This window comes from Cryptomeria japonica, unplaced genomic scaffold (assembly GCF_030272615.1).
Source record: "Cryptomeria japonica unplaced genomic scaffold, Sugi_1.0 HiC_scaffold_69, whole genome shotgun sequence".
Classification (NCBI taxonomy): domain Eukaryota; kingdom Viridiplantae; phylum Streptophyta; class Pinopsida; order Cupressales; family Cupressaceae; genus Cryptomeria; species Cryptomeria japonica.
In genome coordinates, this window is record NW_026728891.1 from 100001 (window position 1) to 125000 (window position 25000).

At 60.6% G+C, this 25000-nt stretch overlaps 2 non-coding genes across 2 annotated transcripts; both read right to left on the minus strand.

Moving 5' to 3' along the window:
* Positions 1-3690: 3690 nt before the first annotated feature.
* Positions 3691-3809, minus strand: LOC131863808 (5S ribosomal RNA). Its single transcript, XR_009362702.1, has one exon. It is a non-coding gene; the product is annotated as a 5S ribosomal RNA (ribosomal RNA).
* A 7805-nt stretch (positions 3810-11614) lies between these two features.
* On the minus strand, positions 11615-11733 carry LOC131863819 (5S ribosomal RNA). The gene has a single exon (XR_009362713.1). It is a non-coding gene; the product is annotated as a 5S ribosomal RNA (ribosomal RNA).
* Between the last annotated feature and the right edge of the window lie 13267 nt (positions 11734-25000).

Sequence of the window (25000 nt, forward strand, 5' to 3'; positions counted from 1 at the left end):
TGTGCTCCAAGGTGCGGCGTGCACGAAGTCGGACCCCGGTTTGCCCCGGGTGCGCACCTCGCGTGCACCTTGGTGCGCACACCTTGGCTGGGTTGCGCGCCCTGGTGGGCACCATGGTGCGCACCAAGGAGCGCTCCGAAGTGTGCTCCAAGGTGCGGCGTGCACGAAGTCGGAGCCCGGTTTGCCCCGGGTGCGCACCTCGCGTGCACCTTCGCCGCGGTGGGCACCATGGCGTGCACGAAGTCGGAGCCCGGTTTGCCCCGGGTGCGCACCTCGCGTGCACCTTCACCGGGGTGGGCACCTTGGTGTGCAGACCTTGGCTGGGTTGCGCGCCCTGGTGGGCACCATGGTGCGCACCAAGGAGCGCTCCGAAGTGTGCTCCAAGGTGCGGCCTGCACGAAGTCGGAGCCCGGTTTGCCCCGGGTGTGCACCTCGGGTGGGCACCTTGGTGCGCATGCCTTGCCTGGGCTGCGCACCAGGGCGGGCTCAAGATGGCACCCGCGTTCCTTTTTTTTCACTATCTTTCAAAACGGAAATTTTAAAATCTCATTTTTTTTTGCCTTTTTCTGGAAATTAGTGAAGGCAGCGCATCAAAGGTGCGCACCTCGCTGCCCACCACGGTGCGCAACGCCGGTGGGCACCCGGGAGTGCTTCGAAGTGTGCTCCAAGGTGCTGCGTGCACGTTGTCGGAGCCCGGTTTGCCCCGGGTGCGCACCTCGCGTGCACCTTCGTCGGGGTGGGCACCTTGGCTGGGTTTGCCCCGGCTGCGCTCCGAAGCGGGGTTATTGGAGCGCCGCCTCTTTTTTTGTCGGAGCGTTTGGTGGGGTTTCTCGCATTGGCTCTTCCGAGGCCCGGTTGCCACCCTGGCGCGCACGAAGTCGGAAGTAGGGTTAATTGCCCGGGTGCGCACCTTTGCCAGGGTGGGCACCTTACCTGGGCTGCGCACCAGGGCGGGCTCAAGATGGCACGCGCGTTCCGTTTTTTTCACTATCTTTCAAAACGGAAATTTTAAAATCTCCTTTTTTTTTTGCCTTTTCTGGAAATTAGTGAAGGCAGCGCATCAAAGGTGCGCACCTCGCTGCCCACCTTGGTGTGCTCTGAGGTGCGCACCCGGGAGCGCTACGAAGTGTGCTCCAAGGTGCGGCGTGCACGTTGTCGGAGCCCGGTTTGCCCCGGGTGCGCACCTCGCCTGCACCTTGGCCGGGGTGGGCACCTTGGCTGGGTTTGCCCAGGGTGCGCTCCGAAGCGGGGTTACTGGAGCGCCCCCTCTTTTTTTGTCAGAGCGTTTGGTGGGGTTTCTCGCATTGGCTCTTCCCAGGCCCGGTTGTTGGGTGCGCTCCCACCCTGGCGCGCGCGAAGTTGGAAGTTGGGTTAATTGCCCGGGCGCGCACCTTCGCCAGGGTGGGCACCTTGGTGCGCACACCTTGGCTGGGCTGCGCACCAGGGCGGGCTCAAGATGGCACCAGCATTCCCTTTTTCTCACTATCTTTCAAAACGGAAATTTTAAAATCTCGTTTTTTTTTTGCCTTTTATGGAAATTAGTGAAGGCATCGCATCAAAGGTGCGCACCTCGCTGCCCACCTTGGTGTGCTCCGAGGTGCCCACCACGGTGCGCAACGCCGGTGCGAACCCGGGAGCGCCCCGATGTGTGCTCCAAGGTGCGGCGTGCACGAAGTCGGACCCCGGTTTGCCCCGGGTGCGCACCTCGCGTGCACCTTGGTGCGCACACCTTGGCTGGGTTGCGCGGCCTGGTGGGCACCATGGTGCGCACCAAGGAGCGCTCCGAAGTGTGCTCCAAGGTGCGGCGTGCACGAAGTCGGAGCCCGGTTTGCCCCGGGTACGCACCTCGCGTGCACCTTCGCCGGGGTGGGCACCTCGGCTGGGTTGCGCGCCCTGGTGCGCACCAAGGAGCGCTCCGAAGTGTGCTCCAAGGTGCGGCGTGCACGAAGTCGGAGCCCGGTTTGCCCCGGGTGCGCACCTTCGCCGCGGTGCGCACCATGGCGTGCACGAAGTCGGAGCCCGGTTTGCCCCGGGTGCGCACCTCGCGTGCACCTTCGGCGGGGTTGCGCGCCCTGGTGGGCACCATGGTGCGCACCAAGGAGCGCTCCGAAGTGTGCTCCAAGGTGCGGCGTGCACGAAGTCGGAGCCCGGTTTGCCCCGGGTGCGCACCTCGCGTGCACCTTCGGCGGGGTTGCGCGCCCTGGTGGGCACCATGGTGCGCACCAAGGAGCGCTCCGAAGTGTGCTCCAAGGTGCGGCGTGCACGAAGTCGGAGCCCGGTTTGCCCCGGGTGCGCACCTCGCGTGCACCTTCGCCGCGGTGGGCACCATGGCGTGCACGAAGTCGGAGCCCGGTTTGCCCCGGGTGCGCACCTCGCGTGCACCTTCGCCGGGGTGGGCACCTCGGCTGGGTTGCGCGCCCTGGTGCGCACCAAGGAGCGCTCCGAAGTGTGCTCCAAGGTGCGGCGTGCACGAAGTCGGAGCCCGGTTTGCCCCGGGTGCGCACCTCGCGTGCACCTTCGCCAGGGTGGGCACCTCGGTGTGCTCCGAGGTGCGAACCCGAGAGCGCTCCGAGGTGCCCACGAAGTCGAAAGTCGGGTTAATTGCATTGTTTTCCCCGGGTGCGCTCCGAGGTGCGCAACATCGGCGCGCACCAAGGAGGGCTCCGAAGTGTGCTCCAAGGTGCGCACGATGGCGTGCACCTCTGGTGCGCACGATTCGGAGCTCGGTTTGACCGGGGTGCGCACACCTTGGCTGGGTTGCGCACCTTTTGTGCGCTCCAAGGTGCGCACGAAGTCGGAGCTCGGTTTGCCCCGGGTGCGCACCTTCGCCAGGGTGCGCACCTTGATGCGCACGCCTTGGCTGGGCTGCGCACCTTGGTGGGCGCCATGGTGCGCACCTTTCGTGCGCTCCAAGGTGCGCACGAAGTCGGAGCTCGGTTTGCCCCGGGTGCGCACCTTGGTGGGCGCCATGGTGCACTCCGAGGTGCCCAAGATTGGTGCGCACCAAGGAGCGCTCCGAAGTGCGCTCCAAGGTGCGCGCGAAGTCGAAAGTTGGGTTAATTGTCCGGTTTGCCTCGGGTGCGCACCTTGCGTGCACCTTCGCCAGGGTGGGCGCCTTGGTGCGCACACCTTGGCTGGGCTGCGCACACCTTGGCACCCGCGTTTCCTTCATTTTAAATTTTTTTTTTTTACAATCTCTCAAGTGGGAAATTCTATAATCTCAACTTTTTTTGCCTTTTCAGGAAACTTTTGAATGGAGCGCATCATTGGTGCGCTCCGAAGTGTGCTCCAAAGCTCTCTCCAGCTGCGTGCACCTGCCCCGGCCGCGCACCCGGCCCCGCCCAGCTTCGCTCACCTGTCCCGGGCGTCTGGTGCGGAACCTTAGAGTAAGAAACATCACCGTGCACCTTGGCCAACGTGCGCGACTCGACCGAGCGCGCACTGGCCGAGGTGCACACCGATTTCACCTGGGTGCGCGCGCAGCACCTCGGGCGCACCGGGGTGCGCGCACAACGCCCGGGTTGCACCGTGGCCTGTGTGCTCGGGGCGCCTCGGGTGCGCGCTCGGTGTCGCCCCCGCGCGCGCGGTAGTGCGGGCAGCGCACCCCGGCCCGGCCCGGCCCCGACGAGAACGCAAACGGGCAAAAGGTTTATTCAAATAGCATTGCGACGCCCGGCGAAAAACTAAAAAAGGGTGCAACACCGGGACTTCCCGGGAGGTCACCCATCCCAGTACTACTCCGGCCCAAGCGCGCTTAACTGCGGAGTTCTGATGGGATCCGGTGCACTAACGCTGGTATGATCGCACCCGTTATGAGCTTGTCGCAGTGTGTACTTAGCAAACCGCGACCCACGTGCGAATCCACCCCGGCCACCCACCCCCGTCGAGGTGCACACCCTCCCTCGCGAAGTGCGCCCCGTTCGCCAAGTGTGAGCCCTGCCCGGGTGCGCGCACCTTGCTAGGGCGTCGGGTGTGCACCCGGCCCGGCCTACGTGCGTGCACCTGGAGGGGGCGTCGTGTGCGTGCAGTGTCCCGTCTGCAACGCGGTGCCCACACACCACCTCGGGCGCAACGACCTGCGCTCACATGTGGGCCGAGTGCACCTTGGTGCATGTTCGGGGCGCCTCGGGTGCACGCTCGATCTTGCCCCGGTGCACCAAGGCGCTCGGTTTGCCCCGGGTGCGCACTTGGTGCAAGGTGGGCACCCAAAATAGGGATCAAGCACCAAAACACAAGTTTCGGGATGCAAAATGGGACCCAAGGACCACAAATGCGTTCCAAGACCCATGATGGGTCCACGAGAACAAAAATGTGTTCCGAGACTTAATAAACAAATATTGGGTTTTAGGAGAAGAAACATGCTCTGATGCCCAAAACGAGAATCGACCCCGAAAAGGCCACAGGCCAAAAGTGGGATGCGAGACAAAAAAAAATGGGACCCGAGGACCAAAATTGGGTTCCCAGGTCGAAGACAGGGCAACCGGACAAGAAACGACCTCTAAGGCTCGAAATGAGTCCCGGCGACTAAAACTTGACAAGAAGCACCCATCAGGCACCCAACTCGACACCCATGGGATGCCGACCCACCCGGGCTTCCACCTAGCACACCTTGGCACCCACCCACCCTCGCACCCAACCTCGCACCCAACTTAGCACCTTTGAACCCACATTGGCACTCACCCTGACCCTGGCACCTTGGAACCCACATTGGCACTCACCTTGACCCTGGCACCCACCTTTGCACTCACCTTGGGACCCACCCTGGCTCCCACCTCGGCACCCACCCAGACACCCACCTTGGTTCCTTGGCACCCACCTTGGATCCTTGGCACCCACCCCGACACCCACCTTGGCACGCAACTTGGCTACTTGCCACCCATCTTGGCTCCTTGACGCCCACCCCGACAACCACCCCGTGACCTACCCTGGCTAGGGTTGGTGCACACCCACCCTGGTGCCCACCTTGGCACCCACCCTATGACCCACCTTGGCACGCACCTTAGTACCCACCCCGTTACCCACCCTAGGACCCACCCCGTGACCCACCTTGGCCAGGGTGGGTGCCTTGGTGCGCACAACTTGCCTGGGCTGCACACCAGGGCGGGCTCAAGATGGCACCCGCGTTCCGTTTTTTTCACTATCTTTCAAAACGGAAATTTTAAAATCTCATTTTTTTCTTTTTTTTGCCTTTTCTGGAAATTAGTGAAGGCAGCGCATCAAAGGTGCGCAATGCTGGTGCGAACCCGGGAGCGCTCCGATGTGTGCTCCAAGGTGCGGCGTGCACGAAGTCCGAGCCCGGTTTGCCCCGGGTGCGCACCTCGCGTGCACCTTCGCCGGGGTGAGCACCTTGGCTGGGTTGCGCGCCCTGGTGCGTACCAAGGAGCGCTCTGAAGTGTGCTCCAAGGTGCGGCGTGCACGAAGTCGGAGCCCGGTTTGCCCCGGGTGTGCACCTCGGGTGCGCACCTCGCGTGCACCTTCGCTGCGGTGGGCACCTTGGCTGGGTTGCGCGCCTTGGTGGGCACCATGCAGTGCACGAAGTCGGAGCCCGGTTTGCCCCGGGCGCGCACCTCCGCCAGGGTGGGCACCTTGGTGCGCACAACTTGCCTGGGCTGCGCACCAGGAAGGGCTCAAGATGGCACCCGCGTTCCGTTTTTTTCACTATCTTTCAGAACGGAAATTTTAAAATATCGTTTTTTTTTGCCTTTTCTGGAAATTAGTGAAGGCAGCGCATCAAAGGTGCGCAACGCTGGTGCGAACCTGGGAGCGCTCCGATGTGTGCTCCAAGGTGCGGCGTGCACAAAGTCGGAGCCCGGTTTGCCCCGGGTGCGCCCTGGTGGGCACCATGGTGCGCACCAAGGAGCGCTCCGAAGTGTGCTCCAAGGTGCGGCCTGCACGAAGTCGGAGCCCGGTTTGCCCCGGGTGTGCACCTCGGGTGGGCACCTTGGTGCGCATGCCTTGCCTGGGCTGCGCACCAGGGCGGGCTCAAGATGGCACCCGCGTTCCTTTTTTTTCACTATCTTTCAAAACGGAAATTTTAAAATCTCATTTTTTTTTGCCTTTTTCTGGAAATTAGTGAAGGCAGCGCATCAAAGGTGCGCACCTCGCTGCCCACCACGGTGCGCAACGCCGGTGGGCACCCGGGAGTGCTTCGAAGTGTGCTCCAAGGTGTTGCGTGCACGTTGTCGGAGCCCGGTTTGCCCCGGGTGCGCACCTCGCGTGCACCTTCGTCGGGGTGGGCACCTTGGCTTGGTTTGCCCCGGCTGCGCTCCGAAGCGGGGTTATTGGAGCGCCGCCTCTTTTTTTGTCGGAGCGTTTGGTGGGGTTTCTCGCATTGGCTCTTCCGAGGCCCGGTTGCCACCCTGGCGCGCACGAAGTCGGAAGTAGGGTTAATTGCCCGGGTGCGCACCTTTGCCAGGGTGGCACCTTACCTGGGCTGCGCACCAGGGCGGGCTCAAGATGGCACGCGCGTTCCGTTTTTTTCACTATCTTTCAAAACGGAAATTTTAAAATCTCCTTTTTTTTTTGCCTTTTCTGGAAATTAGTGAAGGCAGCGCATCAAAGGTGCGCACCTCGCTGCCCACCTTGGTGTGCTCTGAGGTGCGCACCCGGGAGCGCTACGAAGTGTGCTCCAAGGTGCGGCGTGCACGTTGTCGGAGCCCGGTTTGCCCCGGGTGCGCACCTCGCCTGCACCTTGGCCGGGGTGGGCACCTTGGCTGGGTTTGCCCAGGGTGCGCTCCGAAGCGGGGTTACTGGAGCGCCCCCTCTTTTTTTGTCAGAGAGTTTGGTGGGGTTTCTCGCATTGGCTCTTCCCAGGCCCGGTTGTTGGGTGCGCTCCCACCCTGGCGCGCGCGAAGTTGGAAGTTGGGTTAATTGCCCGGGCGCGCACCTTCGCCAGGGTGGGCACCTTGGTGCGCAAACCTTGGCTGGGCTGCGCACCAGGGCGGGCTCAAGATGGCACCAGCATTCCCTTTTTCTCACTATCTTTCAAAACGGAAATTTTAAAATCTCGTTTTTTTTTTGCCTTTTATGGAAATTAGTGAAGGCATCGCATCAAAGGTGCGCACCTCGCTGCCCACCTTGGTGTGCTCCGAGGTGCCCACCACGGTGCGCAACGCCGGTGCGAACCCGGGAGCGCCCCGATGTGTGCTCCAAGGTGCGGCGTGCACGAAGTCGGACCCCGGTTTGCCCCGGGTGCGCACCTCGCGTGCACCTTGGTGCGCACACCTTGGCTGGGTTGCGCGGCCTGGTGGGCACCATGGTGCGCACCAAGGAGCGCTCCGAAGTGTGCTCCAAGGTGCGGCGTGCACGAAGTCGGAGCCCGGTTTGCCCCGGGTGCGCACCTTCGCCGCGGTGGGCACCATGGCGTGCACGAAGTCGGAGCCCGGTTTGCCCCGGGTGCGCACCTCGCGTGCACCTTCGCCGGGGTGGGCACCTCGGCTGGGTTGCGCGCCCTGGTGCGCACCAAGGAGCGCTCTGAAGTGTGCTCCAAGGTGCGGCGTGCACGAAGTCGGAGCCCGGTTTGCCCCGGGTGTGCACCTCGCGTGCACCTTCGCTGCGGTGGGCACCTTGGCTGGGTTGCGCGCCTTGGTGGGCACCATGCAGTGCACGAAGTCGGAGCCCGGTTTGCCCCGGGCGCGCACCTCCGCCAGGGTGGGCACCTTGGTGCGCACAACTTGCCTGGGCTGCGCACCAGGAAGGGCTCAAGATGGCACCCGCGTTCCGTTTTTTTCACTATCTTTCAGAACGGAAATTTTAAAATATCGTTTTTTTTTGCCTTTTCTGGAAATTAGTGAAGGCAGCGCATCAAAGGTGCGCAACGCTGGTGCGAACCTGGGAGCGCTCCGATGTGTGCTCCAAGGTGCGGCGTGCACGAAGTCGGACCCCGGTTTGCCCCGGGTGCGCACCTCGCGTGCACCTTGGTGCGCACACCTTGGCTGGGTTGCGCGCCCTGGTGGGCACCATGGTGCGCACCAAGGAGCGCTCCGAAGTGTGCTCCAAGGTGCGGCGTGCACGAAGTCGGAGCCCGGTTTGCCCCGGGTGCGCACCTCGCGTGCACCTTTGCCGCGGTGGGCACCATGGCGTGCACGAAGTCGGAGCCCGGTTTGCCCCGGGTGCGCACCTCGCGTGCACCTTCGCCGGGGTGGGCACCTTGGTGTGCAGACCTTGGCTGGGTTGCGCGCCCTGGTGGGCACCATGGTGCGCACCAAGGAGCGCTCCGAAGTGTGCTCCAAGGTGCGGCCTGCACGAAGTCGGAGCCCGGTTTGCCCCGGGTGTGCACCTCGGGTGGGCACCTTGGTGCGCATGCCTTGCCTGGGCTGCGCACCAGGGCGGGCTCAAGATGGCACCCGCGTTCCTTTTTTTTCACTATCTTTCAAAACGGAAATTTTAAAATCTCATTTTTTTTTGCCTTTTTCTGGAAATTAGTGAAGGCAGCGCATCAAAGGTGCGCACCTCGCTGCCCACCACGGTGCGCAACGCCGGTGGGCACCCGGGAGTGCTTCGAAGTGTGCTCCAAGGTGCTGCGTGCACGTTGTCGGAGCCCGGTTTGCCCCGGGTGCGCACCTCGCGTGCACCTTCGTCGGGGTGGGCACCTTGGCTGGGTTTGCCCCGGCTGCGCTCCGAAGCGGGGTTATTGGAGCGCCGCCTCTTTTTTTGTCGGAGCGTTTGGTGGGGTTTCTCGCATTGGCTCTTCCGAGGCCCGGTTGCCACCCTGGCGCGCACGAAGTCGGAAGTAGGGTTAATTGCCCGGGTGCGCACCTTTGCCAGGGTGGGCACCTTACCTGGGCTGCGCACCAGGGCGGGCTCAAGATGGCACGCGCGTTCCGTTTTTTTCACTATCTTTCAAAACGGAAATTTTAAAATCTCCTTTTTTTTTTGCCTTTTCTGGAAATTAGTGAAGGCAGCGCATCAAAGGTGCGCACCTCGCTGCCCACCTTGGTGTGCTCTGAGGTGCGCACCCGGGAGCGCTACGAAGTGTGCTCCAAGGTGCGGCGTGCACGTTGTCGGAGCCCGGTTTGCCCCGGGTGCGCACCTCGCCTGCACCTTGGCCGGGGTGGGCACCTTGGCTGGGTTTGCCCAGGGTGCGCTCCGAAGCGGGGTTACTGGAGCGCCCCCTCTTTTTTTGTCAGAGCGTTTGGTGGGGTTTCTCGCATTGGCTCTTCCCAGGCCCGGTTGTTGGGTGCGCTCCCACCCTGGCGCGCGCGAAGTTGGAAGTTGGGTTAATTGCCCGGGCGCGCACCTTCGCCAGGGTGGGCACCTTGGTGCGCACACCTTGGCTGGGCTGCGCACCAGGGCGGGCTCAAGATGGCACCAGCATTCCCTTTTTCTCACTATCTTTCAAAACGGAAATTTTAAAATCTCGTTTTTTTTTTGCCTTTTATGGAAATTAGTGAAGGCATCGCATCAAAGGTGCGCACCTCGCTGCCCACCTTGGTGTGCTCCGAGGTGCCCACCACGGTGCGCAACGCCGGTGCGAACCCGGGAGCGCCCCGATGTGTGCTCCAAGGTGCGGCGTGCACGAAGTCGGACCCCGGTTTGCCCCGGGTGCGCACCTCGCGTGCACCTTGGTGCGCACACCTTGGCTGGGTTGCGCGGCCTGGTGGGCACCATGGTGCGCACCAAGGAGCGCTCCGAAGTGTGCTCCAAGGTGCGGCGTGCACGAAGTCGGAGCCCGGTTTGCCCCGGGTACGCACCTCGCGTGCACCTTCGCCGGGGTGGGCACCTCGGCTGGGTTGCGCGCCCTGGTGCGCACCAAGGAGCGCTCCGAAGTGTGCTCCAAGGTGCGGCGTGCACGAAGTCGGAGCCCGGTTTGCCCCGGGTGCGCACCTTCGCCGCGGTGCGCACCATGGCGTGCACGAAGTCGGAGCCCGGTTTGCCCCGGGTGCGCACCTCGCGTGCACCTTCGGCGGGGTTGCGCGCCCTGGTGGGCACCATGGTGCGCACCAAGGAGCGCTCCGAAGTGTGCTCCAAGGTGCGGCGTGCACGAAGTCGGAGCCCGGTTTGCCCCGGGTGCGCACCTCGCGTGCACCTTCGGCGGGGTTGCGCGCCCTGGTGGGCACCATGGTGCGCACCAAGGAGCGCTCCGAAGTGTGCTCCAAGGTGCGGCGTGCACGAAGTCGGAGCCCGGTTTGCCCCGGGTGCGCACCTCGCGTGCACCTTCGCCGCGGTGGGCACCATGGCGTGCACGAAGTCGGAGCCCGGTTTGCCCCGGGTGCGCACCTCGCGTGCACCTTCGCCGGGGTGGGCACCTCGGCTGGGTTGCGCGCCCTGGTGCGCACCAAGGAGCGCTCCGAAGTGTGCTCCAAGGTGCGGCGTGCACGAAGTCGGAGCCCGGTTTGCCCCGGGTGCGCACCTCGCGTGCACCTTCGCCAGGGTGGGCACCTCGGTGCGCACACCTTCTCAATGTTTTCTTGCCTTTTCTGGAAATTGGTGAAGGCAGCGCATCAAAGGTGCGCACCTCGGTGTGCTCCGAGGTGCGAACCCGAGAGCGCTCCGAGGTGCCCACGAAGTCGAAAGTCGGGTTAATTGCATTGTTTTCCCCGGGTGCGCTCCGAGGTGCGCAACATCGGCGCGCACCAAGGAGGGCTCCGAAGTGTGCTCCAAGGTGCGCACGATGGCGTGCACCTCTGGTGCGCACGATTCGGAGCTCGGTTTGACCGGGGTGCGCACACCTTGGCTGGGTTGCGCACCTTTTGTGCGCTCCAAGGTGCGCACGAAGTCGGAGCTCGGTTTGCCCCGGGTGCGCACCTTCGCCAGGGTGCGCACCTTGATGCGCACGCCTTGGCTGGGCTGCGCACCTTGGTGGGCGCCATGGTGCGCACCTTTCGTGCGCTCCAAGGTGCGCACGAAGTCGGAGCTCGGTTTGCCCCGGGTGCGCACCTTGGTGGGCGCCATGGTGCACTCCGAGGTGCCCAAGATTGGTGCGCACCAAGGAGCGCTCCGAAGTGCGCTCCAAGGTGCGCGCGAAGTCGAAAGTTGGGTTAATTGTCCGGTTTGCCTCGGGTGCGCACCTTGCGTGCACCTTCGCCAGGGTGGGCGCCTTGGTGCGCACACCTTGGCTGGGCTGCGCACACCTTGGCACCCGCGTTTCCTTCATTTTAAATTTTTTTTTTTTACAATCTCTCAAGTGGGAAATTCTATAATCTCAACTTTTTTTGCCTTTTCAGGAAACTTTTGAATGGAGCGCATCATTGGTGCGCTCCGAAGTGTGCTCCAAAGCTCTCTCCAGCTGCGTGCACCTGCCCCGGCCGCGCACCCGGCCCCGCCCAGCTTCGCTCACCTGTCCCGGGCGTCTGGTGCGGAACCTTAGAGTAAGAAACATCACCGTGCACCTTGGCCAACGTGCGCGACTCGACCGAGCGCGCACTGGCCGAGGTGCACACCGATTTCACCTGGGTGCGCGCGCAGCACCTCGGGCGCACCGGGGTGCGCGCACAACGCCCGGGTTGCACCGTGGCCTGTGTGCTCGGGGCGCCTCGGGTGCGCGCTCGGTGTCGCCCCCCGCGCGCGCGGTAGTGCGGGCAGCGCACCCCGGCCCGGCCCGGCCCCGACGAGAACGCAAACGGGCAAAAGGTTTATTCAAATAGCATTGCGACGCCCGGCGAAAAACTAAAAAAGGGTGCAACACCGGGACTTCCCGGGAGGTCACCCATCCCAGTACTACTCCGGCCCAAGCGCGCTTAACTGCGGAGTTCTGATGGGATCCGGTGCACTAACGCTGGTATGATCGCACCCGTTATGAGCTTGTCGCAGTGTGTACTTAGCAAACCGCGACCCACGTGCGAATCCACCCCGGCCACCCACCCCCGTCGAGGTGCACACCCTCCCTCGCGAAGTGCGCCCCGTTCGCCAAGTGTGAGCCCTGCCCGGGTGCGCGCACCTTGCTAGGGCGTCGGGTGTGCACCCGGCCCGGCCTACGTGCGTGCACCTGGAGGGGGCGTCGTGTGCGTGCAGTGTCCCGTCTGCAACGCGGTGCCCACACACCACCTCGGGCGCAACGACCTGCGCTCACATGTGGGCCGAGTGCACCTTGGTGCATGTTCGGGGCGCCTCGGGTGCACGCTCGATCTTGCCCCGGTGCACCAAGGCGCTCGGTTTGCCCCGGGTGCGCACTTGGTGCAAGGTGGGCACCCAAAATAGGGATCAAGCACCAAAACACAAGTTTCGGGATGCAAAATGGGACCCAAGGACCACAAATGCGTTCCAAGACCCATGATGGGTCCACGAGAACAAAAATGTGTTCCGAGACTTAATAAACAAATATTGGGTTTTAGGAGAAGAAACATGCTCTGATGCCCAAAACGAGAATCGACCCCGAAAAGGCCACAGGCCAAAAGTGGGATGCGAGACAAAAAAAAATGGGACCCGAGGACCAAAATTGGGTTCCCAGGTCGAAGACAGGGCAACCGGACAAGAAACGACCTCTAAGGCTCGAAATGAGTCCCGACGACTAAAACTTGACAAGAAGCACCCATCAGGCACCCAACTCGACACCCATGGGATGCCGACCCACCCGGGCTTCCACCTAGCACACCTTGGCACCCACCCACCCTCGCACCCAACCTCGCACCCAACTTAGCACCTTTGAACCCACATTGGCACTCACCCTGACCCTGGCACCTTGGAACCCACATTGGCACTCACCTTGACCCTGGCACCCACCTTTGCACTCACCTTGGGACCCACCCTGGCTCCCACCTCGGCACCCACCCAGACACCCACCTTGGTTCCTTGGCACCCACCTTGGATCCTTGGCACCCACCCCGACACCCACCTTGGCACGCAACTTGGCTACTTGCCACCCACCTTGGCTCCTTGACGCCCACCCCGACAACCACCCCGTGACCTACCCTGGCTAGGGTTGGTGCACACCCACCCTGGTGCCCACCTTGGCACCCACCCTATGACCCACCTTGGCACGCACCTTAGTACCCACCCCGTTACCCACCCTAGGACCCACCCCGTGACCCACCTTGGCCAGGGTGGGTGCACCCACCCTGGTGCCCACCTTGGCACCCACCCATCCTAGCACCCAGCCTGTGACCGGGCTTGGAACCCAACCTTGCACCCGCACCCGTCTTGGCCAGTGTGGGTGCGCACCCATCCTGGCACCCACGTTGTGACACACCCTTTAACCCACGCACCCTAGCACCCACGTTGGCACCCACCTTGGAACCCAACCTAGCAACTTGGCACCCACCCCGTGACCCACCTTGGCATCCACCATAGCAGTCGCCGACTTGGCACCCACCTCGGCACCCACCTTGACACTTGTGGACCCACCTTGCCACTCACCCTAGCATCGACCCATCCTAGCACCCACCCTGGCACCTTTGCACCCTAGCACTCACCCATCCTAGCACCTAACCTGTGACCCACCTTGACACTCACCCTCGCACCCACCTTGGAACCCAACCTAGCACCCACCCACCCTGACACCAACCCTAGCACCTACCCACCCTTGCACCCACCCTGTGACCCATCTTGGCACCCACCCATCCTACCACTCAACCTATCACCCACCTTCTCACCCACCTTGGCATCCACCTTAGCACCCACCCACACTGGCACCTTGGCACCCACCTCGGGCAAGGTGGGTGCACACCCACCCTGGCACCCAATTTAGAACCCACCGAGCATGTTACCCACCTTGGCACCCACATTGCAGCCCACCCTAGTACCCACCCTATGACCCACATTGGCATCCACACCCTAGCACCCAGGCACCTCGACACCCGCCTTGACACCCACCCTAGCACTGAACCTGTGACCCACCTTGGAACTCACCCTAGAACCCACCCACCCTGTGAACCACCTTGGCATCCACCTTAGCACCCACCCACCTTGGCACCCACTCTAGCACTCACCCATCCTAACACCCAACTTGTTACCCACCTTGGCACCCGCCCTCGCGTCCACCTTGAAACCCACCCTAGCACCCACCCACGCAGGAGCCCACCTTGGCACCCAACCTAACACCCACGCATCCTGGCACCCAACTTGTGACCCACCTTGGAACCCACCCTAGTACCCACCTTTGAACCCACTATATCACCAACCCACCTTGGCACCCACCCTATGACCCTCTTTGGAATCCACCCTAGCACGCACCCACCCTGGCACCCACCATGGAGCGCACCCTAGCACCCACCCACCTCGGCACGCACCTCAACACCCACCTTGGTGTGCGCACTGCGCCAACCTCTCAAAGACCCTATGTGGTGCGCTCCAAAGTGTACACCTTTGGTGCGCTCCAAGGTGCGCACCTTTGGTGCACACCGAGGTGCACACCAAAGTGTGCACCGAGGTGAGCACCAAAGTGCACTCCAGGGTGCACACCAAGGCGTGCACCTTTGGTGCGGTCAATGCAAACGAATTCGGAAGTTGGGGTCGATGTCCTAATCGCTGCTGCAGACTACACGTATGAGAATCGGACAAATAGCTTTATATAGGGGAGGTGTTGCGTTTGATGGGTCGACTCCCCTGGTTGTGTGCACTGCACCAACTTCAAAGACCCTGTCTTGTTTAAGAAGTCAAAAGTTGGGGTGGATGTCCTAATCATTGCTGCAGTCTACGCATGTATGAGAATCAGACAAATAGCTTATATAGGGGAGGTGTTGCATTCGGTGGGTTGACTCCCCTGGTTGTGCGCACTGCGCCAACCTCAAAGACCCCGCATAGCAGAAGAAGTCGGAAGTCGGATTTTGGTGAGCACCAAGGCGTGCACCTTTGGTGCGGTCAACGCAGACGAATTCAGAAGTTGGGGTGGATGTCCTAATCGTTGTTGCAGGCTACACATGTATGAGAATCAGACAAATAGCTTATATAGGGGAGGTGTTGGGTTTGATGGGTCAACTCCCTTGGTTGTGCGCATTACGCCAACCTCAAAGACCTTGTTTTCGTTAAGAAGTCAAAAGTTGGGGTCAATGTCCTAATGGCTCCTGCAGGCTACACATGTATGAGAATCGGACAAATAGCTTATATAGGGGAGGTGTTGGGTTTGATGGGTCGACTCCCCTGGTTGTGCGCATTACGTCAACCTCAAAGACCTTGTTTTCGTTAAGAAGTCAAAAGTTGGGGTCGATGTCCTAATTGCTCCTGTAGACTACACATGTATGAGAATCAGACAAATAGCTTATATAGGGGAGGTGTTGGGTTTGATGGGTTGACTCCCCTAGTTGTTCGCATTACACCAACCTCAAAGACCTTGTTTTCGTTTAGAAGCCGAAAGTTGGGGTCGATGTCCTAATTGCTCCTGCAGGCTACGCATGTATGAGAATCAGACAAATAGCTTATATAGGGGAGGTGTTGGGTTTGATGGGTCGACTCCCCTGGTTGTGCGCATTGCGCCAACCTCAAAGACCCTGCATTGCGGATGAAGTCGAAAGTCAGAGTTTGGTGTGCTACAAGGTGTGGTCGAAGGTGCTCACCTAGGTGTGCACCTTTGGAGCACAGGAAAAGTGCCCTCCAAAAGTGCGCACCTTTGGAGTGCACAAAAGTGCCCTCCAAAAGTGCGCACCTTTGGAGCGCAGAAAAGTGCCCTCCAAAAAGTGCCCTCCAAAAGTGCGCACCTTTGGAGCGCAGAAAAGTGCCCTCCAAAAAGTGCCCTCCAAAAGTGCGCACCTTTGGAGCGCAGAAAAGTGCCCTCCAAAAAGTGCCCTCCAAAAGTGCGCACCTTTGGAGCGCAGAAAAGTGCCCTCCAAAAAGTGCCCTCCAAAAGTGCGCACCTTTGGAGCGCAGAAAAGTGCCCTCCAAAAAATGCCCTCCAAAAGTGCGCACCTTTGGAGCGCAGAAAAGTGCCCTCCAAAAAGTGCCCTCCAAAAGTGCGCACCTTTGGAGCGCAGAAAAGTGCCCTCCAAAAAGTGCCCTCCAAAAGTGCGCACCTTTGGAGCGCAGAAAAGTGCCCTCCAAAAAGTGCCCTCCAAAAGTGCGCACCTTTGGAGCGCAGAAAAGTGCCCTCCAAAAAGTGCCCTCCAAAAGTGCGCACCTTTGGAGCGCAGAAAAGTGCCCTCCAAAAAGTGCCCTCCAAAAGTGCGCACCTTTGGAGCGCAGAAAAGTGCCCTCCAAAAAGTGCCCTCCAAAAGTGCGCACCTTTGGAGCGCAGAAAAGTGCCCTCCAAAAGTGCGCACCTTTGGAGCGCACAAAAGTGCCCTCCAAAAGTGCGCACTTTTGGTGCGCACCAAGGCGCTGGTTCGGTCGTTGCAGGCGAGTTCGGAAGTTGGGGTCGATGTCCTGAGCGGAGGTGCAAACTACACAGGTGTCGGAATCGGACAAATAGCTTATATAGGGGAGGTGTATGCTTCGATGGGTCGACTCCCCAGGTTGAGCGCACCGCGCCAACCTCAAAGACCCTACGGTATGGATGAAGTCGGAAGTTGGGTCCGATGACCGATTCGATTAGTAGGTATGCTCATGAGGTCGGAATTTGGGTCCGATGACCTGCCATGTGCAGGAAGGCGAATGTTGACACTGTGCGTTGCAAGGTGCACACCAAGGCGCTGGTGCGGTCTTTTTAGTCGAGTTCGGAAGTTGGGGTCGATGTCCTGATCGGAGGTGCAAGCTACACAGGTGTGGGAATCGGACAAATAGCTTATATAGGGGAGGTGTATGCTTCGTTGGGTCGACTCCCCGGGTTGAGCGCACCGCGCCAACCTCAAAGACCCTACGGTATGGATGAAGTCGGAAGTTGGGTCCGATGACCGATTCGATATGTAGGCATACTCGCGAGGTCGGAATTTGGGTCCGATGACCTGCCACGTGCAGGAAGGCGAATGTTGGCACTGTGCGTTGCAAGGTGCGCACCAAGGCGCTGGTTCGGTCGTTGGAGGCGAGTTCGGAAGTTGGGGTCGATGTCTTGATCGGAGGTGCAAACTACACAGGTGTGGGAATCGGACAAATAGCTTATATAGGGGAGGTGTATGCTTCGTTGGGTCGACTCCCCGGGTTGAGCGCACCGCGCCAACCTCAAAGACCCTACGGTATGGATGAAGTCGGAAGTTGGGTCCGATGACCGATTCGATATGTAGGCATACTCGCGAGGTCGGAATTTGGGTCCGATGACCTGCCATGTGCAGGAAGGCGAATGTTGGGACTGTGCGTCGCAAGGTGCGCACCAAGGCGCTGGTGCCGTCGTTGCAGTCGAGTTCGGAAGTTGGGGTCGATGTCCTGGTCAGAGGTGCAAACTACACAGGTGTGGGAATCGGACAAATAGCTTATATAGGGGAGGTGTATGCTTCGATGGGTCGACTCCCTGGGTTGAGCGCACCGCGCCAACCTCAAAGACCCTACAGTATGGATGAAGTCGGAAGTTGGGTCCGATGACCGATTCGATACGTAGGCATATTGGCGAGGTCTGAATTTGTGTCCGATGACCTGCCATGCGCAGGAAGGCGGAATTTGGGTCCGATGACCGAGTTGATGGCGTGCCATGCGCAGAAAGGCGGAATTTGGGTCCGATGACCGAGTTGATGTTGATGGCCCGCCATGCACAGGAAGGCGGAATTTGGGTCCGATGACCGATTTGAAGGCGTGCCATACGCAAAAAGGCGGAGTTTGGGTCCGATGACCGAGTTGATATTGATGGCCCGCCATGCGCAGGAAGGCGGAATTTGGGTCCGATGACCTGACATACGCATGGAGTCCGACTCGGGGGCCGATGTTCGATTCGATGACTTGCATTGTGGGTAAAGTCGGAAGTTGTGGTCTTTGACCCGATTCGATGACCAGACTTCGGCTGCTTGAGAATCGGACAAATAACTTATATAGGGGAGGTAGTGTTCTCGAGCATCCTCCCCCCGTGCCCGTTTATGTCGATTGATGCTGGTGCTCGACTGGTTGGAGCGCTCGGATGCAAAAATCTTGCACCAGGATTTATCGATTGTGATGGACACGGCAAGTCTCCTGATTGCTATGCAGGAGCTCATCGTGAATCTCTATGCGGCCTTGGTATGGACTCGACCTGCGGAATGGTTCGGCAATGGTAGTCGCTCCAACACGTCCTTGCAATGGCCACAGAGGTGATTCGACTAGAGCTCCAGTCTAGCTTTTGGGTTGCTTGGCGGACTGGTATAGCCGCGATCGAGTTCCGGCCATGAACGTTTTAGATAGCTCTTGGGCTTTCTGGGACGGAAGTCGGAAGTTTGGGCTGTTGTCCGATTTGATGACCATTCTTCGGATGTGTGAGAATCGGACAAATAACTTATATAGGGGACTGTGTTGTCTCACGCAGCCCCCTCCGTGCCCCTCTATCTCGACCGATGTTGGTGCTTGAAAGGGTTGGGATCGCTCGGATTTATAAACGTGCACCACCATTTGTCGAGTGTGAGGGACGCGGCAGGTCTCCTAAATGCTATGCGGGCGCTCTCTGAGAATCTCTATCCGGCCTCGACACAGACTAGTCTTGCTGAATGGTTTGGCACTGGTAGTCGATCCAACACGTCGTTGTTGTGGCCGCCTAGGCGATTCGATTCGAGCCCCCGTCTAGCTTTTGGGTTGCTTGGCGGATTTTGCCCTATCCGCAAGTGAGCTCGGTCCCTAAACGTTCGAGAAACCCGATTGCTATGCGCCGACTCTCTTTCTTGCGAGCCTCCATCTAGCTTTTGGGTCTCTACGGAACGGAAGTCGGAATCTGGGACCGTTGTTTGATTCGACGAGGCAGACTACGGTTGTGCGAGAATCGGACAAATAACTTATATAGGGGAGGTGTTGACTGGAGCATTCTCCCCCGTGCCCCTCTAACTCGACCAATGCTGGCGCTCGAACGGTGGTAGCGCTCGGATTTTCATTGAGCGCCAGCATTGGTCGATTTAGAGGGGCATGCGAGATTCCCGAATGCTATGCGAGGGCTCTAACGGAAATGTCTATTGGTTTCGGTATGGATGCAATTGCGAGTGGTTCGGCAAAGGTAGTCGTTCCGATGCGTCCATGTCGTGGCCAAATCGATAATTCGATTTGAGCCCTCGTATAGCATTTGGGTCTCTCGATGTGATTCCGCATTCCAGTCCCTTTGGGCACTGCTTGAGCCGCATCCCAGGGGGTTCCCTTCCCAATAATCTGCCTCGCAACCCGATTGCTATGCGGTGAGGCTCCTCGGCCGCCTCGGAACTATCTGTGTATCAGACGCATCGCGGGATAAGGGGTTGGCAACGGTAGTCGCCCCAAGCGCGTCCGATGCTTGGACCATTCCGAGGCGGCCCTGAAGCCTCTTCCGTCTAGCCGTTGGGTCCTTCTCGCCGCATCCCTCGCCTCGCACCCCGATTGCTATGCGGTGAGGCTCCTCGGCCGCCTCGGAACTATCTGTGTATCGGACGCGTCGCGGGATAAGGGGTTGTCACTGGTAGTCGCCCCAAGCGCGTCCGATGCTTGGACCATTCCGAGGCGGCCCTGAAGCCTCTTCCGTCTAGCCGTTGGGTCCTTCTCGCCGCATCCCTCGCCTCGCACCCCGATTGCTATGCGGTGAGGCTCCTCGGCCGCCTCGGAACTATCTGTGTATCGGACGCGTCGCGGGATAAGGGGTTGTCATTGGTAGTCGCCCCAAGCGCGTCCGATGCTTGGACCATTCCGAGGCGGCCCTGAAGCCTCTTCCGTCTAGCCGTTGGGTCCTTCTCGCCGCATCCCTCGCCTCGCACCCCGATTGCTATGCGGTGAGGCTCCTCGGCCGCCTCGGAACTATCTGTGTATCGGACGCGTCGCGGGATAAGGGGTTGTCACTGGTAGTCGCCCCAAGCGCGTCCGATGCTTGGACCATTCCGAGGCGGCCCTGAAGCCTCTTCCGTCTAGCCGTTGGGTCCTTCTCGCCGCATCCCTCGCCTCGCACCCCGATTGCTATGCGGTGAGGCTCCTCGGCCGCCTCGGAACTATCTGTGTATCGGACGCGTCGCGGGATAAGGGGTTGTCACTGGTAGTCGCCCCAAGCGCGTTCGATGCTTGGACCATTCCGAGGCGGCCCTGAAGCCTCTTCCGTCTAGCCGTTGGGTCCTTCTCGCCGCATCCCTCGCCTCGCACCCCGATTGCTATGCGGTGAGGCTCCTCGGCCGCCTTGGAACTATCTGTGTATCGGACGCGTCGCGGGATAAGGGGTTGTCACTGGTAGTCGCCCCAAGCGCGTCCGATGCTTGGACCATTCCGAGGCGGACCCGAAGCCTCTTCCGTCTAGCCGTTGGGTCCTTCTCGCCGCATCCTTCGCCTCGCACCCCGATTGCTATGCGGTGAGGCTCCTCGGCCGCCTCGGAACTATCTGTGTATCGGACGCGTCGCGGGATAAGGGGTTGTCACTGGTAGTCGCCCCAAGCGCGTCCGATGCTTGGACCATTCCGAGGCGGACCCGAAGCCTCTTCCGTCTAGCCGTTGGGTCCTTCTCGCCGCATCCCTCGCCTCGCACCCCGATTGCTATGCGGTGAGGCTCCTCGGCCGCCTTGGAACTATCTGTGTATCGGACGCGTCGCGGGATAAGGGGTTGTCACTGGTAGTCGCCCCAAGCGCGTCCGATGCTTGGACCATTCCGAGGCGGACCCGAAGCCTCTTCCGTCTAGCCGTTGGGTCCTTCTCGCCGCATCCCTCGCCTCGCACCCCGATTGCTATGCGGTGAGGCTCCTCGGCCGCCTTGGAACTATCTGTGTATCGGACGCGTCGCGGGATAAGGGGTTGTCACTGGTAGTCGCCCCAAGCGCGTCCGATGCTTGGACCATTCCGAGGCGGACCCGAAGCCTCTTCCGTCTAGCCGTTGGGTCCTTCTCGCCGCATCCCTCGCCTCGCACCCCGATTGCTATGCGGTGAGGCTCCTCGGCCGCCTTGGAACTATCTGTGTATCGGACGCGTCGCGGGATAAGGGGTTGTCACTGGTAGTCGCCCCAAGCGCGTCCGATGCTTGGACCATTCCGAGGCGGCCCCGAAGCCTCTTCCGTGTAGCCGTTGGGTCGTTCTCGCCGCATCCCTCGCCTCGCACCCCGATTGCTATGCGGTGAGGCTCCTCGGCCGCCTTGGAACTATCTGTGTATCGGACGCGTCGCGGGATAAGGGGTTGTCACTGGTAGTCGCCCCAAGCGCGTCCGATGCTTGGACCATTCCGAGGCGGCCCCGAAGCCTCTTCCGTGTAGCCGTTGGGTCCTTCTCGCCGCATCCCTCGCCTCGCACCCCGATTGCTATGCGGTGAGGCTCCTCGGCCGCCTTGGAACTATCTGTGTATCGGACGCGTCGCGGGATAAGGGGTTGTCACTGGTAGTCGCCCCAAGCGCGTCCGATGCTTGGACCATTCCGAGGCGGACCTGAAGCCTCTTCCCTCTAGCCATTGGGGCTTTCTCGCCGCATCCCTCGCCTCGCACCCTGATTGCTATGCTGTGAGGCTCCTCGGCCGCCTTGGAACTATCTGTGTATCGGACGCATCGCGGGATAAGGGGTTGGCAGTGGTAGTCGCCCCAAGCGCATCCGATGCTTGGACCATTCCGAGGCGGCCCTGCAGCCTCTTCCGTCTAGCCGTTGGGGCCATCTCGCCGCATCCCCCACCTCGCACCACGATTGCTATGCGGTGAGGCTCCTTGGCCGCCTCGGAACTATCTGTGTATCGGACGCATCGCGGGATAAGGGGTTGTCACTGGTAGTCGCCCCAAGCGCGTCCGATGCTTGGACTATTCCGAGGCGGCCCTGCAGCCTCTTCCGTCTAGCCGTTGGGGCCATCTCGCTGCATCCCCCACCTCCTCGGCCGCCTCGGAACTATCTGTGTATCGGACGCATCGCGGGATAAGGGGTTGGCAGTGGTAGTCGCCCCAAGCGCGTCCGATGCTTGGACTATTCCGAGGCAGCCCTGCAGCCTCTTCCGTCTAGCCTTTGGGGCCATCTCGCCGCATCCCTCGCCTCGCACCCCGATTGCTATGCGGTGAGGCTCCTCGGCCGCCTGGGAACTATCTTCGTATCGGACGCATCGCGGGATAAGGGGTTGTCACTGGTAGTCGCCCCAAGCGCGTCCGATGCTTGGACTATTCCGAGGCGGCCCTGTGGCCTCTTCCGTCTAGCCGTTGGGGCCATCTCGCCGCATCCCCCACCTCGCACCCCGATTGCTATGCGGTGAGGCTCTTCGGCCGCCTTGGAACTATCTTCGTATCGGACGCATCGCGGGATAAGGGGTTGTCACTGGTAGTGGCCCCAAGCGCGTCCGATGCTTGGACTATTCCGAGGCGGCCCTGCAGCCTCTTCCGTCTAGCCGTTGGGGCCATCTCGCCGCATCCCCCACCTCGCACCCCGATTGCTATGCGGTGAGGCTCCTCGGCCGCCTTGGAACTATCTTCGTATCGGACGCATCGCGGGATAAGGGGTTGTCACTGGTAGTCGCCCCAAGCGCGTCCGATGCTTGGACTATTCCGACGCGGCCCTGTGGCCTCTTCCGTCTAGCCGTTGGGGCCATCTCGCCGCATCCCCCACCTCGCACCCCGATTGCTATGCGGTGAGGCTCCTCGGCCGCCTTGGAACCATCTTCGTATCGGACGCATCGCGGGATAGGGGGCTGTCACTGGTAGTCGCCCCAAGCGTGTCCGATGCTTGGACCATTCCTAGGCGGCCCTGAAGCCTCTTCCGTCTAGCCGTTGGGGCCTTCCCGCCCCATCCCTCGCCTCGCACCCCCGATTGCTATGCGGTGAGGCTCCTCGGCCGCCTTGGAACCATCTGTGTATCGGACGCATCGCGGGATAAGGGGTTGGCACTGGCAGTCGCCCCAAGCGCGTCCGATGCTTGGACCATTCCGAGGTGGCCCTGAAGCCTCTTCCGTCTAGCCGTTGGGGCCTTCCCGCCCCATCCCTCGCCTCGCACCCCGATTGATATGCGGTGAGGCTCCTCGGCCGCCTTGGAACTATCTGTGTATCGGACGCATCGCGGGATAAGGGGTTGGCACTGGTAGTCGTCCCAATCGCATCCGATGCTTGGACCATTCCGAGGCGGCCCTGCAGCCTCTTCCGTTTAGCCGTCGGGGCCTTCCCGCCGCATCCCTCGCCTCGCATCCCGATTCCTATGCGGTGAGTCTTCTCGGCCGCCGCGGAACTATACCTGTTATTGCTACTGCATCCTTCGGCTGGTAACCTCCTCTGCCGCCTTGGAACGTTCTCTTTGTCGGACGCGTCGCGGGATAAGGGGTTGGCACTGGTAGTCGCCCCAAGCGCGCCCGATGCATAGACCGCTCCGAGTCGACCTTGCTTTCAGCCTCTCACATGCATAGACCTCTCTGAGTCGACCCTGCAGCCTCTCACGTTTAGCCTTTGGAATCTCGCCTCACAACATGATTGCTATCCTTGATGCATCCCTTGCCTCGAGCCCTGATTGCTTTCTTGGCTGCATCCCTCCTCTCCTCACAGCCCGGTTGTCATCACTGCTTCATCCGTCGCTTCATGCATTCTGGCTGCTGGGCCCTTCCCACCGCACACCTCGATTGCTATCTCTTCTGCATCACACACCCCGATTGCTATCTCTGCTACATCCCTCGGCTCTCACTTCTGCATCCTTCGCCTCACACCTCGATTGCTATCAATGCTGCATCCGTAACCTCACACCCCGATTGCTATGCGGGGAGGCTCCTTGGCCGCCTTGGAAATTTCTGTGTGTCGGACGCACCGCGGGATAAGGGGTTGGCACTGGTAGTCGCCCCAAGTGCGCCCGATTCTTAGACCGCTTCGAGGTGACCTCGTAGCCTCTTTCGTCCAGGCTTCCTGCCTTCAACGCCCTTTTTACACCTCGATTGCTATGCGCGGGCTCGTTGGCGTCTATCACCTCTCTGCGAAGAGTGGCACGATGATTGTTGGGGTAAATCGTAGCAGTCCGATCTCTGGCCTTGGGCCATTGTGAGGGCTGATCGATTTCCTGTGCGCATCTCGTGTTCGCCCAGTAACAGACTCGACGACTTGTAATCGGTCTTGTTCCCGATTGTTCCTGGAGGTAGTCTTCGGAACTCTTGGATTTGACCTGTCACTCGAACTGTCCTCTTCCGAGGATGCTTGTGTGTGTGTGCTTGTGCCATTTCCTTGGCGGTATTAACGAGATATTAAAGAGCGGAGTGAGCGCCTCGCCCAGCTATGTTTGGGGCTCTCACTCCCTTACCCGGTGTGCGACCGCTTTGCACGTAGGTTGCGGAGCATCGCGACTCTTTCGATGTTTGGCGGTTGTCTTCCGGTGATGCGTTGGTCCCGAAGTGCACGTTACTAGCATTTCTGCCATTGTTCTCGATCTTTGGCACGTTCCTTCGTTGCAATTGGATATATATCTCCGTTTATACGCGCAGGCTTCTCCCGCCTATTCAGCGCTGTCCCACTCTCAGCACTCTCGTGGTCTCCTTGGCTTCTCTCTCCCGTGAGCGAGCTCTCTTCTCGAGTCTTTTCCATGTCCCATGGAGGTTGCCTTGCGAAATTCGGGCACACAAACGTGACCGGATAAGAGCGGAATTGCCTATGAGGAGAAGCTCACCTTAGGGAGCAGCAATGCCGAGTGTTTCGACAGAGGGTAGAGGGGGCGTTGTTTGGGCGGTTGCACAAAAGAGTGCTACGTTTGCACTGAAGGTTGCTTCTTCGTCTCCGACGAACTCTTCGAGGCAAAAAAGCTTGTTTACGGGGTCGAGGTGGGACTGTTCGTGCGAGTTGCGCCACCAAAAGTGCGTAGGGGGCATATACCTGGGAAATGGATGTCTCTGAGTGGCCTTACTCGGTCGCGTGCACGGTGCATTCTCTAACGGCAGGACTGTCGCGAGCATGTGCGGTTCGGATGTTTTCGGGTAAAGGGTTCCGTACGGGATGTTCTTCCCAGGCTCCTGTGAACCGAGACTCTGCATCGTCATGCTCCGGCTCCCGTGGGTGCTTCATGCCTCGTCGAGCTGTTTGTCGTGGACGATTAAGGCCGAGGCCTTCCTTCGAGAGGGGAATTGTTCAGGCTGGTCGAGGCGGGATTGTTCGTGCGGGGTGCACCACCAAAAGTGCGTAGGGGGCATATGCCTGGGAAATGGATGTCTCTGAGTGGCCTTACTCGGTCGCGTGCA